The 13,334-nt window shown below is 33.7% G+C and overlaps 1 protein-coding gene and 1 pseudogene across 1 annotated transcript in view; both read right to left on the bottom strand.

The window, feature by feature from the left end:
• The window catches only part of LOC125872329 (mitochondrial import inner membrane translocase subunit PAM16 like 2-like), a 53,047-nt gene that overhangs the window by 33,407 nt on the left and 6,306 nt on the right, over nucleotides 1-13,334 (bottom strand). The gene's annotated exons all lie outside the window — the stretch shown is intronic.
• LOC125872335 (respiratory burst oxidase homolog protein D-like) lies at nucleotides 3,715-12,187 on the bottom strand (annotated as a pseudogene).

Consider the following 13,334-nt stretch of genomic DNA (forward strand, 5'->3'; position numbering starts at 1 on the left):
TATAATCCTAAAATACGCCTAGGGTTTTAGTTGAGAATTCAAGAAAAGAAAAGAGGAGAAAAGAGAAAGGATGAAAGCGTTAGTCGAGATTCTTGCATCTTGTTGCGAATTTTCACCATGGGTTTAATCCCTAAGAGGTATGTAAGCTTCCATAGTGTTGGGTTCTTTCACCCACACGCCAATCATGATTTATTCAGCGTAATTTTGTTCTTGAAATTTATGGATTTAAGTTCTTGATGAGTTCTTGATAAGTGTTCTAGAAGTTTATTAAGTTTTGAATTAAGATTTTGCTTAGGTCAACTTTAAACGACCATATCTCTTAGAATATTAAGAGTTACGTGAGCCATAACCTATCCAATTAAAGGTAATTGAATCTACTTTTCAACCCCACCAATTTCACGTCAATCCAATAGCTGAGTAAAAAGTTATGACTATTTTAGTAACCTATACAGTGCTGTTACGAATTAGCCTACGGGAAAATATTGAAAATAATCGGTTTTTGTCTTTTTACCTCCAAGAGAACCATCAACGAATTTCTTGACAAATAAAAAGCTCAAAACAATCAGATTTTCATCTTCACTAATGAAAATCATAATTCTTGGCCATTGAGATTTCAAGAAAAGAATCTCAAAAAAAGGTTTTCTTGATTGTTTACCTTCAATCTAGGGTTTCAAGGCTTCTAATCAAGTTCTTCTTCAAGAGTCTTAAAGATTCTTCAAGAGTCTTAAAGATTCTTCAAGATTCTTTAAGAATCTTGTTCTTCTAGGTATGTAAGGCTATCATAGTGTTGGACTAGTTCGTCCTCACACCCTACATCTACTTTCAGATTAGAAAAAGAGTAATCTAGGATACTTTCCCTAGATTTGAGTAGTTTTGAGATAAGTTGATTTTGAGTTCTTGAATTCACGTTTCTTTTAAAAGTTATATTCCTAATTATCGAATAGCTATATTGTTATTGAGATCCTTCATATCATGAATCATAACTCTTGAATTCATAATTCAAATTCAAGAGAGAGTTAAGAGTAGAGTTCAAGAAAGCCTTTGAGTTCAATTGTGAATCCTTTGAGATCAACTATCGATTTGAACTAAGTTTTGAGGAAGTAAGTCAGAGAATGAGAAGAGTCACATACATGAGTTTCATAATGTTATGTAGACCTACGAGTCAAGTCGTTCATGCCCATAAATTCTGCATGAACTCCAGAAGTTGAGTATCTTTGAGAGGAGTAGTATCTTCAAGTTCTAAGTCTTGAGTATTGAGTTCCTAATCCCCTTTGAGATTATATTTCTAAGCATGGGACTATTACATGTTACCCATAAAGTCTTTGAGTTGAATTGTTCATGCCCATAATTCCGCATGAATCCTATAAGTCGAGCAGTCTTGAGAAGAGAAGTATCTTTGAGTCTTTGAGTTGAGTCGTTCATGCTTATAATTCCGCACGAACCCTCTGAGTTGAGCATTCTTGAAATTAGTAATATCATTGAAGTTCTTGAGTTCCAAGTATTTGAGTTCTATCTATGGTTATTGAAAACCTTGCATTGAGTAGTTCATGTCCATAATTCGGTATGAACCATATTTTAAGAAGTCTTTTACAAACGTTTTAACTTTGTTTTAAGACTTAAGTTTTGAGTTCAGTAAAGAGTAAAGAGTAAAGTTTGAAGTCTTTTTCTTCAAAAGTATATGGGGACTAAGTATTCCCAAAGAGTTTATAAATGTTTTCACATTTAAATAAGAACGGAAACTGAGATTTCCAAAGGGCCTTCGGGCTAGTTTTCAGAAAAGAGTAATAGCTTTCTAAATGAAGCAAGCAGGGAAACTGAGATTTCCAAGATAGCCTTTGAGCTAAGTTTTTGAGCAATTATCTCAAATCAGCAGAAAGAAGTATGTTTTTAAAACATAAGAGCTAGTATATTTTTGGGAGTAGTATTGAGCACCGATATGGGGGAGAGTTTAGACAACTCACAGCCTCCATAAACCATGTAGCCACCATGGGTAGAAAAGGGTCATACTTTTTAGATGAACCTTTTTCGAAATAGACTAGTGGATCCATTAGGCAGTTCAGGTCCTATACCTTTGGCCGGGTATAGGATGCGCTGGCAGCGTGAGGTAGATCGCTGTATCATCACTATAGCTCTTATGTGATGGTTGTCGGTTAGAGAAACTCCCACAGAAGTTATTGTATTTTTATATACATCAGTTTATTGTATTTTTATATACATTTCAGAGTTATGTTGTATCCTTGCATACACACAGATTTGACAGCATGTTTTTAAACAGTTTGTTTCTTTATATTGCACTTGTTTTAAATTGCTTTATATTGAAATGAGTTCAGTCATATTGAGTTGAGTATTCAAAGTTGAGTATCCAGAGTTGAGTATCCAGAGTCGAATATCATATCTTTGAGTCGAATATCATATCCTTGAGTTGAGTATCTAATCTCTGAGTTGAGTATCTTATCCTTGAGTACTTCTGAGTTGAGTAAGTTTGAGTAGTTTGGAGTATTCCTTGAGTTGAGTAAGATTGAAAAGAGGCAAGTATGTTTCCTTTTTATCAAGTTTCAAGCTTATGTTTATGTTTTAGAATTCCCCTTACATGCTCGTACATTCCACGTACTGAGCCATTTGGCCTGCATCTTTTCATGATGCAGACACAGGTATTCAGGATCATCAACAGGAGCTTCGTTGATACATCCGAGAGTTCGAGTTAGCTATGGTGAGCCTCATTGCTTCCGGAGGATTCCATTTACTTTCAGTTGTTAGGAGGTCGTGGGTATTGTCCAGACTTCCATCATTGTCATTTAGAGGCTTCATAGATAGACAGTAGAGTTTTAGAAGTCTTCATTTATTTTGTTAAATGTTTTAAAGACTAAAGTTGCCTTTTTATGGCGAGTTGTATATATTTTATTATACATAGTTTTCTTTGGACTTAAAGTTTGTATTTAAGTCTTATGAACTTTTATTTCAGTTTTTAAGCTTTGTATGCTTGAATCAGTTTTCCACTTGTAGTCAGCCAGGATGAGGGTTCGCTTGGGGACCAGCAATGGTCTTCGAGTGCCGGCCACGTCCAGGGTGTAGGCTCGGGTCGTGACATTATCATCATCCAATCTACCAAGCATATTGACCCATCTCAGAATCTCACCTTTTAATAAATCAAAACGATAATTAATATATATAGATCATAATTGTTATATCAAGATTAAGAATATAAGTACATTTAACAGTTTAGAGAATATGTTTTTATCAGTCAGTCTAAAACATCTATCTCTGCTCGGTTCCGTTCAATACATACAAAATGCACTAGCACAAGAAGTTAGAATTATACCATTCTCATAATCAAGATAAATTACATTTAATCTCGATAAATTACATTTAATCTTGTGCTACAATCTTTCTGATGGTTTTGTCCAAATTTCCATCTACGATTGTGAACTATAACTTTTAACTTATAAGAACCAATGATTTAATCTTCTGTGTATAAGCTTAAACTCTATACACCAAATCATCTACTATATAAGTTAAGGACACATATATGACAGTTGATCTATTTAATGTAACAATTTATTCAATTGAATAAATAAATAAACAATTATTCAATAATAATACTATATCAAAACGCATGGTTAATAGTATATCCTAACAATACACCCATACATAATATACAAAAAAAGGTAGCGAAATGTGCTTCTTTTTAAAAAATAATCGTTCTTATCTGTTTGGTTTAATCCTTTGCTCGTCCATGGTTGGTCAAAAATTTTCTTTGTGGAAATCAAACTTTGTGGATGTCTTGTGGGAAAAGTCTAAGGCCAGTTGTCCAAGCTCTTTCGCCAGTGCTGGTGCCCCACAGTAGAAAACCCCTGCAAATTTTACAACAGCAGGTGTCACATGTACTACTAGAAAGTGATCTCCTTAGTGCCGATTTTTTTTTTCTTTTTTAATCATCTCCGATCCAACACCAAATTTTACATTAAATTTTTATTTGGTGTTTTTGAGTTTCAATCCACACCAAATTTGATTTGGTGTAACACTATTCATTACACCAATTCATTTTTTGAATATTTTAATATTATTTCATTATACAAACTTTTAATTAAACATTATATAAATGGTATGTTTTAATTAAATCTCTTGTATATTTAATTATTTTTTATGTAATATTTTTATAATATTAATTTTAGATATAAAATTTAGCTTTTTTATAAATTAATTTTTCTATATATGACTTTTAAAAAAAAAATTATGTTAATTCTACTATAAATTATAATTGGATATAACTATAATTAACCTTCACAAAAATTAAAAATGCAAACATATAATTTTTTAAACAAATAATACAATGTACTTAAAATAAGAGAAACTAATAAACATTCAACAAAGTAGTAATTGACATTCACCATGAATTATATATGGTGAATGTTTTAGAAAGAATTTGTTTTATGAAATAAGAAAATATAAATGAAATAAGAAATAATAATGTAATAATAAAGAGAGAAAAAAAATATTCTTTTTTGGTGTAAAACTTGATGCAGTGGATTGGAGTTATTTACACAAAAAATAATGCTGACATCAAATTTGGTTTGGGTGGGAAATGCCTTAAAAGGAACTTTAGTGTGAAAAATGTCACCAAAATTGATATTTGCACATGCATGTGTGAATGTTTGTTCTTTGGGTCAAAGTATATATACATAAAAGTGGTCTCAACGAATGTTTGTTCTTTGGGTCAAAGTATATATACATAAAAGTGTTCTCAACTGGTATCTATGCTCTTCAACTTTAGGTGTGTATAAGTAGACAATTAGATTTATATAAAGTTGAACAAATAGACATGCAATTTACGTGGCATAATACACGTAGGACATGATATAGGAAGCAAATTGTCCCATAAGACTCACATGTTTACTTTTCAACTTTATACAAGTTTAAGTGCATATTCAAAGTTGGTGGACATAGATTCAGCTGATGTCAAGTTAAAGTACATGTTTACCTATTATGCGGGGACATATATAGTTGAAATTCTTAAAAATATATAAAATTATAGGAAGTCTTGAGTACATACCAACTCTTGCATCAGTGTGATTAAGAGCAATGCGTTTGAAGACATTTCTCCAATTAGGTCTGGCAAAATGAGTCTTAACCCTTGTTCTACCAGATACAATGTCCACGCCATTTTTGGCATGATTGATAGACTGAAGCATTGCGGTGAGCGCAGAGTGAGCATCACCTTCTTCATAAACACTTGTACAGTAATTATACATCTTGATTATTCCAACACAATCCATTTCAGCTAACTCATTCATTAAACCCTTGAACCAATCAAATGAGCCTTCTCCTCTAGTTAGGGCTGGGCGTTCGTTCTGTGAATTTCGGTTCGGTTTTTCGGTTTTCGGTTTGACAAAAATGTGAAACCAAACCAAACTGAAATAAATTCGGTTTGGTTCGGTTATTACAATTTCGGTTCGGTTTATTTCGTTTTGGTTTTCGGTTTAACCAAATTTAATTAACAGTGGCCTGTGGTTGTGGGCTGTGGCATCAGGCATGGCCATAAGCAAAGTAGTATTATGAACATTGCAATTCACATTTGTGCTTGTTAAATTAACGCTAGAGAAATGACCAAATTAATAACTAGCACTTGGAAAAGTAAGTACCGTTCAGGAGCTCGTTGTTTACAAAGGGCAGAGGGGTATCATGTTATTCATGTGGCATCTAGATAATTTTTAGTAAAGTGAAAAAAAAAGGCTTCAGAAGTGCAGGTATTGAAAAAAAAAGCTTCAGAAATCAGAAGTGCAGACTTCAAAAGTGCAGGAATTTAACATGTATTGAAAATTTGAAAATGCATTGAAAATTTGAAGCAACTCAACAAGTGCAGGACACAACTCACAGTCACAAGTCTGTCACAACTCTTGTGACTTGTGAGCACAACAAGTGCATATTCTCATCAACATTAACAAACTACCATATTATCGACTAAAATATCCAAACATTTAACATGTTCAAGGAGCAGACAAATTCTTGTCCAAGCAGTCCAGCATTGAGACAAATTCTTTTCAACTGCAAGTCAGAAACACCACTTTTCACTTTCTTATGCAATTTGAGAGGTCTATTGTAGATGGAATAGAAATCTATTTATTGAAACAGACATGAATATAACACTCATAAACAAACATGGACAGAGCCTGAAGGAATGATCACACCGCGCAAGTAGTAACTGAGAGTTGAGAGACGAGAGTTGACTGACGAGTGATGATAGTTGATAGTTGATAGTTGAGAGTTGAGAGGTGAGAGATGAGAGATGAGAGTTGCGGCGTATGTTGACTGTTGAGAGATGAGAGACGAGTTAGACGGCTGATTTTAGGGAAATTAGTTTTTAGGGATTTCTAATTTTTTTATTGGAATTTGGGTTGGGCATGGGCTGAGAATTAAGGTTGTGGGCTACTGGGCTATCAGCTATGGGCCGGCTGGAGCCTGGACATGGGCTGAGATTTAATTAAGGGGTAAAGAATATATACATATAATTTCGGTTTTTCGGTTAACCGAATTTTTTAAGCTAAAAACCCAAAACCGAACCGAAAAACTGAAATATTAAAAACTGAAACCGAAACCGACCGAAATAACCGAAAAACCGAAACCGAAATTTAAAAAAAATCGGTTTGGTCGGTTTTTTCGGTTTTAACCATATTATGCCCAGCCCTACCTCTAGTAACCCAATAAAAATATACTCTCTTGAAGTTTGATCTTCCACTCACTGACACTAATTTTTTCTTTTGTTCTGTGCTCTCCAAATCATTATACTCTGCTTCCTTTATGTTGTTCACTATGTCTTTAACAATACTTATCATAGGTGTGGCACCAATTCCTAGACCTACCAACAAAAGCACCTCATATTCCTTATAATCTTGTGCTGGCCGTTCTCCATATGGTCCATCAATTAACACGTCTGGGTAACTGAAATAATTACACGTGATCATGATCAACAATTAATTAATGACAATAGTTTAATTGTTGCTAAATATATATTTTTAGAGACAATTAATTAACGCTCTTTGTAAATGTTTCTAAAACATATAGTAATATTGGATCCACTTTGGCGGGAGGAATGAAAATCCTATCCTAATACCATTTAACTAATGCTGGAAAAAATTTTAATATTTTTTTTGTTATGTGTATTTATTGTCGCGAATAGTTGTTTTTTTATTATAGTGATAGCTTGTGAGCAAAGTTGGATTACCAATTATTGCAACAAAACCTTCCGAGTTCTTTTAACTTATTGGTGAAGGGAGAACAAACAGTTGTGTTTAATTTGTAGGAACGAAATTGTATATACTCCAATAAAAATGTTTTCTTGGAAAATTAACAAACTAATTTTCCAGTATGTGGAAAATATTTGTAATAATGTTAGAAAAATTAAACAATGTTTTGATGAAAACTCTTAAGTATTAAAGTGTTAATTAGAGCAAATGAAATTGCTTAAAGTTGGAATACTTGTAAAGAGAAGTGAATTCCGTTTATGAGTAATGGAAAAGGTTTCCATTTTTTTGGTAAAAAAGAAAGTAGTTTTCGGGAACTAACACATACTTCTCTGTGAATTTGTTTTTACTTGTTCAGTATTCTAAAGATAGATTTTTATTTTTATTTGTTATTTTGACCTTTAGCATCTAATATTAAACACCAATTAATAGAAATAATGTCAATTCAAATATGACAAGTAATAGTGAACGAATGATCACATACAATTCTTGTCAGTTATGATCATGGAGAATTTAAATTAGTAAATTAACCTAACACTATAGTACCTCACAGAGAGTCTACATATTTTAAAAAGTCAGTAGTATTTGATTAATAGAAGAATGAATATTATGGCTTTGTCAAAACGAATAAACTAAGTGAAAGCAGGGGCGGACCCACGTTGTATCCAAGGGGTTCACCCGAACCCCCTCGGCAAAAAATTACACGGTATATATAAGGTAAATTTTTTGCATTTCTGTAGATAAATATATTTTGAATCCCTTCAATAACAAAGAGAAATTGATGGCATAGTGGCAAGTACCCTTGAAACTAAACTGTATGTCACCGGATCAAATCCCAGTAAAGCGTTTTCTTTTTTTCTTTTTTAGTTTCAGTTTTTTCTAGTATTTTTTTTAAAATTTTCAGTTCTGTTTTTCAAATTTTTTTTACTTTAAAAAATGTGCTAAAAGTTTGGTTTTAAACCCAAAAGAATTCAAGATTTCCATTTCTAAAGGCTTATTTACACGTTTATACTTTTATTTTTCGAACCTCCTGAACGAAAATCCTGGGTCCGCCACTGAGTGAAAGTGAAGGTTTAACTAACTAATGCGCTGTTAAAGTGAATCGATCTTGAGTGTGATTGGAGGCACTGTACTATAATGGAAAAATGACTCACTTTTTATTGTCTTGCAAGTAGGCGGCTTTAACGAGTCCACTTCTTCCTGTTGGTGATGGCTGGCACGCATAATACAATATTATGTTATGATTAAGAAAAGTTCAATAATTGAGTAGTATTAAAATAGTGGAAACATTACTTTAATAATGCTTACCTCTGAGAAAACAGCTTTGAGTTTTGCAGTCCAATCGCCAGTAGTTCGCATAAATACACTTAGATACTCATCTCCAGGCGCTGAAGTAATAGAAAATGGTCGCCTGGTATATATATAACATGTGCCAAATCACAATAGCAGTATGTATATTGAGTTAAAAACAAAGAAATTCAACCAAGTCCGGATAAATAATGAAATTAACTATGACTTTTTTAACGCAGTTAAATGTTTTTTATTGATGCGCATGAATGGATTAACGAGATTTACACTGTTTTAATCTACTATTGTCAAAGGAAATGAACTTTGCAAAATCAGACCTACTATTTGAAGTCTTTCGCACAATCAATGTCCTTTGGATCACCTAATACTGAAAAACGTTATTTGAAACTTCAACCTCTATGACCAATTAGTTAACATTCTATCAAGTTAATTATCTAATTTTGTTGTACTGTCAGTGCATATAATATTAAATTCAAATCAGTAGAGATAGACAATAGAAGATTGATTGCCCCCACACTTTCATATTCAAGAAAAGAAAAGGAACAATAACACAATTAAGAAACACATAACTCTTAATTAGTAATTTATTTGTCAAACATCGCCTACCATTGCAATGGTGAAACTGCAGCACAGTTGACAAATAAGTACTGCCCACTTTTATAATTGAAGCCCTGTGGCTTTGACATTTGAAGCGTCAAAACATTTCCAGGATACATAGCCACCTAACTCCATATTAAGTGTAAATTTTATCATTTGTCTCAACAACTTTGATATTATCAAGAATAACTAAACTATATGTATAGATTTGGACTCAACTTACTTTCAATATTTTAACATCCTTGATGCTTGACCTGAATGCCCTTAGTAATCTTTCACCAGAATAAAGTATGATTGGTATAGCCAAGTACATCCATGTCTGCCAGTAGGAAAATTAGTCCGATATATCCTATTCTTTAGTAGTTACTATAACTTGTATATGCTCACATTGTAAGTGAATCTAATTTAACATGTTGATCTAATAGTTGTGAAAGCTAAACTTATTAAGAAATTATTGTTGATTTCACAAAAGTAAATTCAAAGATGAGTAGACTAACCGTCTTCTTGTACCATTCTCTGGTTAAGTAAAGCTTAATACCATGGACTATGAGGAGGGAGTAGACAATGACAAAGAGGTGGTGGGAGTACCAGAAGGCACTGAAACCGGTGAGCTTGTTCAATGGTCTTGGTAAACGAATTCTGTCCCTTCTAAATCGTTGGCTTGCTAGAGTGAAAGCAATTGCCATCAAAAGAATTATTATGATCCCGGACACCCTTCTACTCCCCTCAAGAAATGCCAATAGTTTATTGGTTGATCTCCAAAGTATGGCTGCATTGGTTTATACTTTTCTGGGCTAGCGTTTAGAAGCCGAAGAAAATCACAAGTCATATGAGCAAGTACGTGTATTCCAACACCAAGTGCAATTGCCCCTGCCACCATCTAAACAAAGGGGGGGGGGGGGGGNNGGGGGGGGACAACAACAATTATTCCGTATCTAGTTTTTCTTGTGTGAGCTTGTCCACATAGTTGGTCTTACATCCAGGGGCAGAGCTAGGATTTTCATTGAGGAATTCAAAACATAAAGAAGTAAGCACACAAAGAAGTCAGGGGATTCAACGTTTACTATATATACATAAAAAACAATTGACCATACACACGATAAATCACCTTGCTCCCTCCTTGCTCTGTCCCTACTCGAGCCCAAATAGATGAGGGTGGCGATAAGTTGACAATCAGCATAAATTGGAAGAAGAGAAAAGAAGAATAGCTTACTTTGTGAAAAATGAGGTTATCATCAAATGGAACAGCAGCACGTAATTTAGTCTTGTATCGAAGCCAAGTGATAGTGTTTCTGCAGACTGGGAGTAAAACCAGTGCCATGTTTAGCTTAAGTACCTCGGCAGCCCCTTTCGCCACACAAACACAATGACCCATGACATCAAATGCTGCTCTGTTTTTGTACTGGACATACTTGTAAATAAATAGTCCAGCCATGACACCAATCCATAATAACAGTACCCAAACTCTTCGCCAATTGTCTAACAAAAAGTACTTCAAATTGTTATACCATCTTTTTATGGGATTAGTCTCCAGTGTTGGCTTAAGCTTCATGCTTAGCATATGACTTAGGCTCCTGTTCAAGCCTTTTTCTCCATCTGATTGAATTCGGGCTTGTAGTAAAAGCATTTCCAAGTTCTCAAGCTGTCGAATAAAATCAGATGATAAATAGTTGCATGATACTATTTATTTTCAAATTCATGAGATCATTGAACATGAAATAAAACTACTCTAACCATGATGTATCCTTTGTGGTCGCGATCCAACTCTTCCATGATCAATGCTGCGTATTCTGCAGCTTGTTTTTGGATATTTGACAGCCTGTTAGCTGATGCGCTTAGGCGTATAATCTGCCAGGATAGATTTGTTTAAGGCCAAGCTAACACGGTTTTTCCCTTAAGATATCTAGTCTACACCTTATAATGTGGAAGTTTATTCGTACAACCAAAAGATCATTGTACTTCTAGATAAGATAAATATATGGAATCCCAAATACCTCTCTGATTTCTCCTACTGTAATTCTACCATCTGCATCTTTATCAACCCTGCATTACATTCCTCACAAAAATCAGAATCCAAAATTTAATTGATTTGATTGAACAACTACTGTACAACTACTCGATCAAAAGACGTAATGATAATATTTTAATACGTACATGTCAAAAAAGGTTCCAAGCCGGGAATCAAAGTTTTGGTTAGCAATTTGGTCCCAAAACTCTTTGAGCTGTTCTTTGCTGATGCTACCACTTGTTATATTTCTCCTCCGAGCTAACACATCAAAAAGCTCTAGTGCAAATCCCTCAGATTCCCTGTTCATACCTATCATTGAAAACCATCAACAACAACATATCCGGTGATCTCACAAGTAATTATTTACCCTATAGGCCTATATGATCAATGTTTACTTGTGTTTAGGTAACTTAATGATGTAAAATACTTATACACTGTCAGTGCGTAGAAGTTAAACTCGGAGGCCTCTTACCTGTGCATTCTCCAAATTTTGTCCGAGGCAGTAAGCTATCTGAGGTGGCAGTAAGCTCGTCGAAGCGATTTTGGACGGTGTCCCATCCAGAACCACCATCAGTCTTACTGATAAATTTGAAGCCTTTGAGAGCATGCTGAGCTGCTGTTGAACTCCTATCAAATCTCTGAGGAGGATGCGGTTGTTTCTTAAAAGAAGGCAACCGCATCCTCATCGAAACATTTCTGACGATTGTGGCCCCAAAACTGCGCTTTTTCTGCAGGTTTTTGCCCAGTGCCTCAAGCTCTGCTTCCTCTGCTTTAGTCTTAGTGGCATTTTTGACACTGTGGACAGCCATGGTGTCATCACGGATATCAAGGGTGATTTCGACATTCTTGTCATCGTTAGATTTGGTGGTGTTTGAGGGACTACTAAGCTCCCTGTCAGAGTGGTGATCTTCTGGATTTTGCATTTTGATGACTAACAGAATTTAGGGGAATGAAGAAATTAATGAGCAAAACTGGAGGTGTATGTACCATATATATATATATATATGGATGAGAAAAGAAGATAAAAGCTTTGCATATTGCCATGTATGTTTGAATTAAGAGAAGTGATGGATGTTGTGAGTAGTGACAAAGGGAAATTTTAGGTAACCAAATAAAGTGTTTTTTTCTCTTTTTCATTCGGTATTCAATATTCGATACTCACATTAAAGTTCGACTAAATTTAAATTCGTACCGGAAAAATCAATATTGAGGTAAAGTAGTGCTTAACAAAGGCGACTCCGTACCCAAAAAATGAGGAGTACTTACAACATCCATCACTTCTCTTAATTCTACTTGTCGCAGTTTCTCCTTCATGATAAAATTAAGGAAGCATCATCTATGACGCAAGTATATGCGCTTGTGTGAGTGATGCAATAAAGTTTTTAAGTTTTATATATCAATTGAAAGTCATGATAATGGTGATCTATAACTTGATGATATGTGTAGTGTTAGAGCCTGTTTGGATTGACTTAAAAAAAATAACCTTTTAAAAGTAACTTTTTAAAGTGCTGGAACTTATTTTTAAAATAAGTAGTTATGTGTTTGGATAAAAGTGCTGCAGTTGAAAAAAAAGTTGTTGATGTGTTTGGCAAATAAGTGCTGGTAAACACTTTTTTTTTATCAAAATGTCTGAAATACCCTTTAAGCTGTTAACAAGATAAAAAAGTTGATTAATTTAAGGTTTTTATACTTAAAAAAAATTAAAACAAAATTAATTTATGTTTTACATCCATAAGTAATAATATTTTTCTATCATTCACATATTTCTTTACCACCTTATAAGAGGAACATAAATTCATATTTCAGAAATAATAATAATATATAATAATAATAATAATAATAGTAATAGTAATAATAATAAAATAATAAAATAATAATAATAATAATAAAATAATAAAATAATACTCCCTCCGTTCCATTTTATGTGGCACTATTTCCTTTTTGGTCAGTCCCAAAAAGAATGTCACATTTCCTTATAAGGTAACTTTATAAAGGTACAATTCCTCTTTTATCCTTGTTGGTCCCACTTAATCTTAAAATAATACTCCAATACATTTATGAGGAGAGAGAAAAAAGAGTCTACTTTTTAAAGGGCAATTTAGTAAACATTTCAAAGTCTTCTTTTATTTCTTAAACTCCGTGCCCGGTCAAATGTTGCCACATAAAATGGAACGGAGGGAGTA

The sequence above is a fragment of the Solanum stenotomum genome, chromosome 8, assembly GCF_019186545.1.
Source record: "Solanum stenotomum isolate F172 chromosome 8, ASM1918654v1, whole genome shotgun sequence".
NCBI lineage: Eukaryota > Viridiplantae > Streptophyta > Magnoliopsida > Solanales > Solanaceae > Solanum > Solanum stenotomum.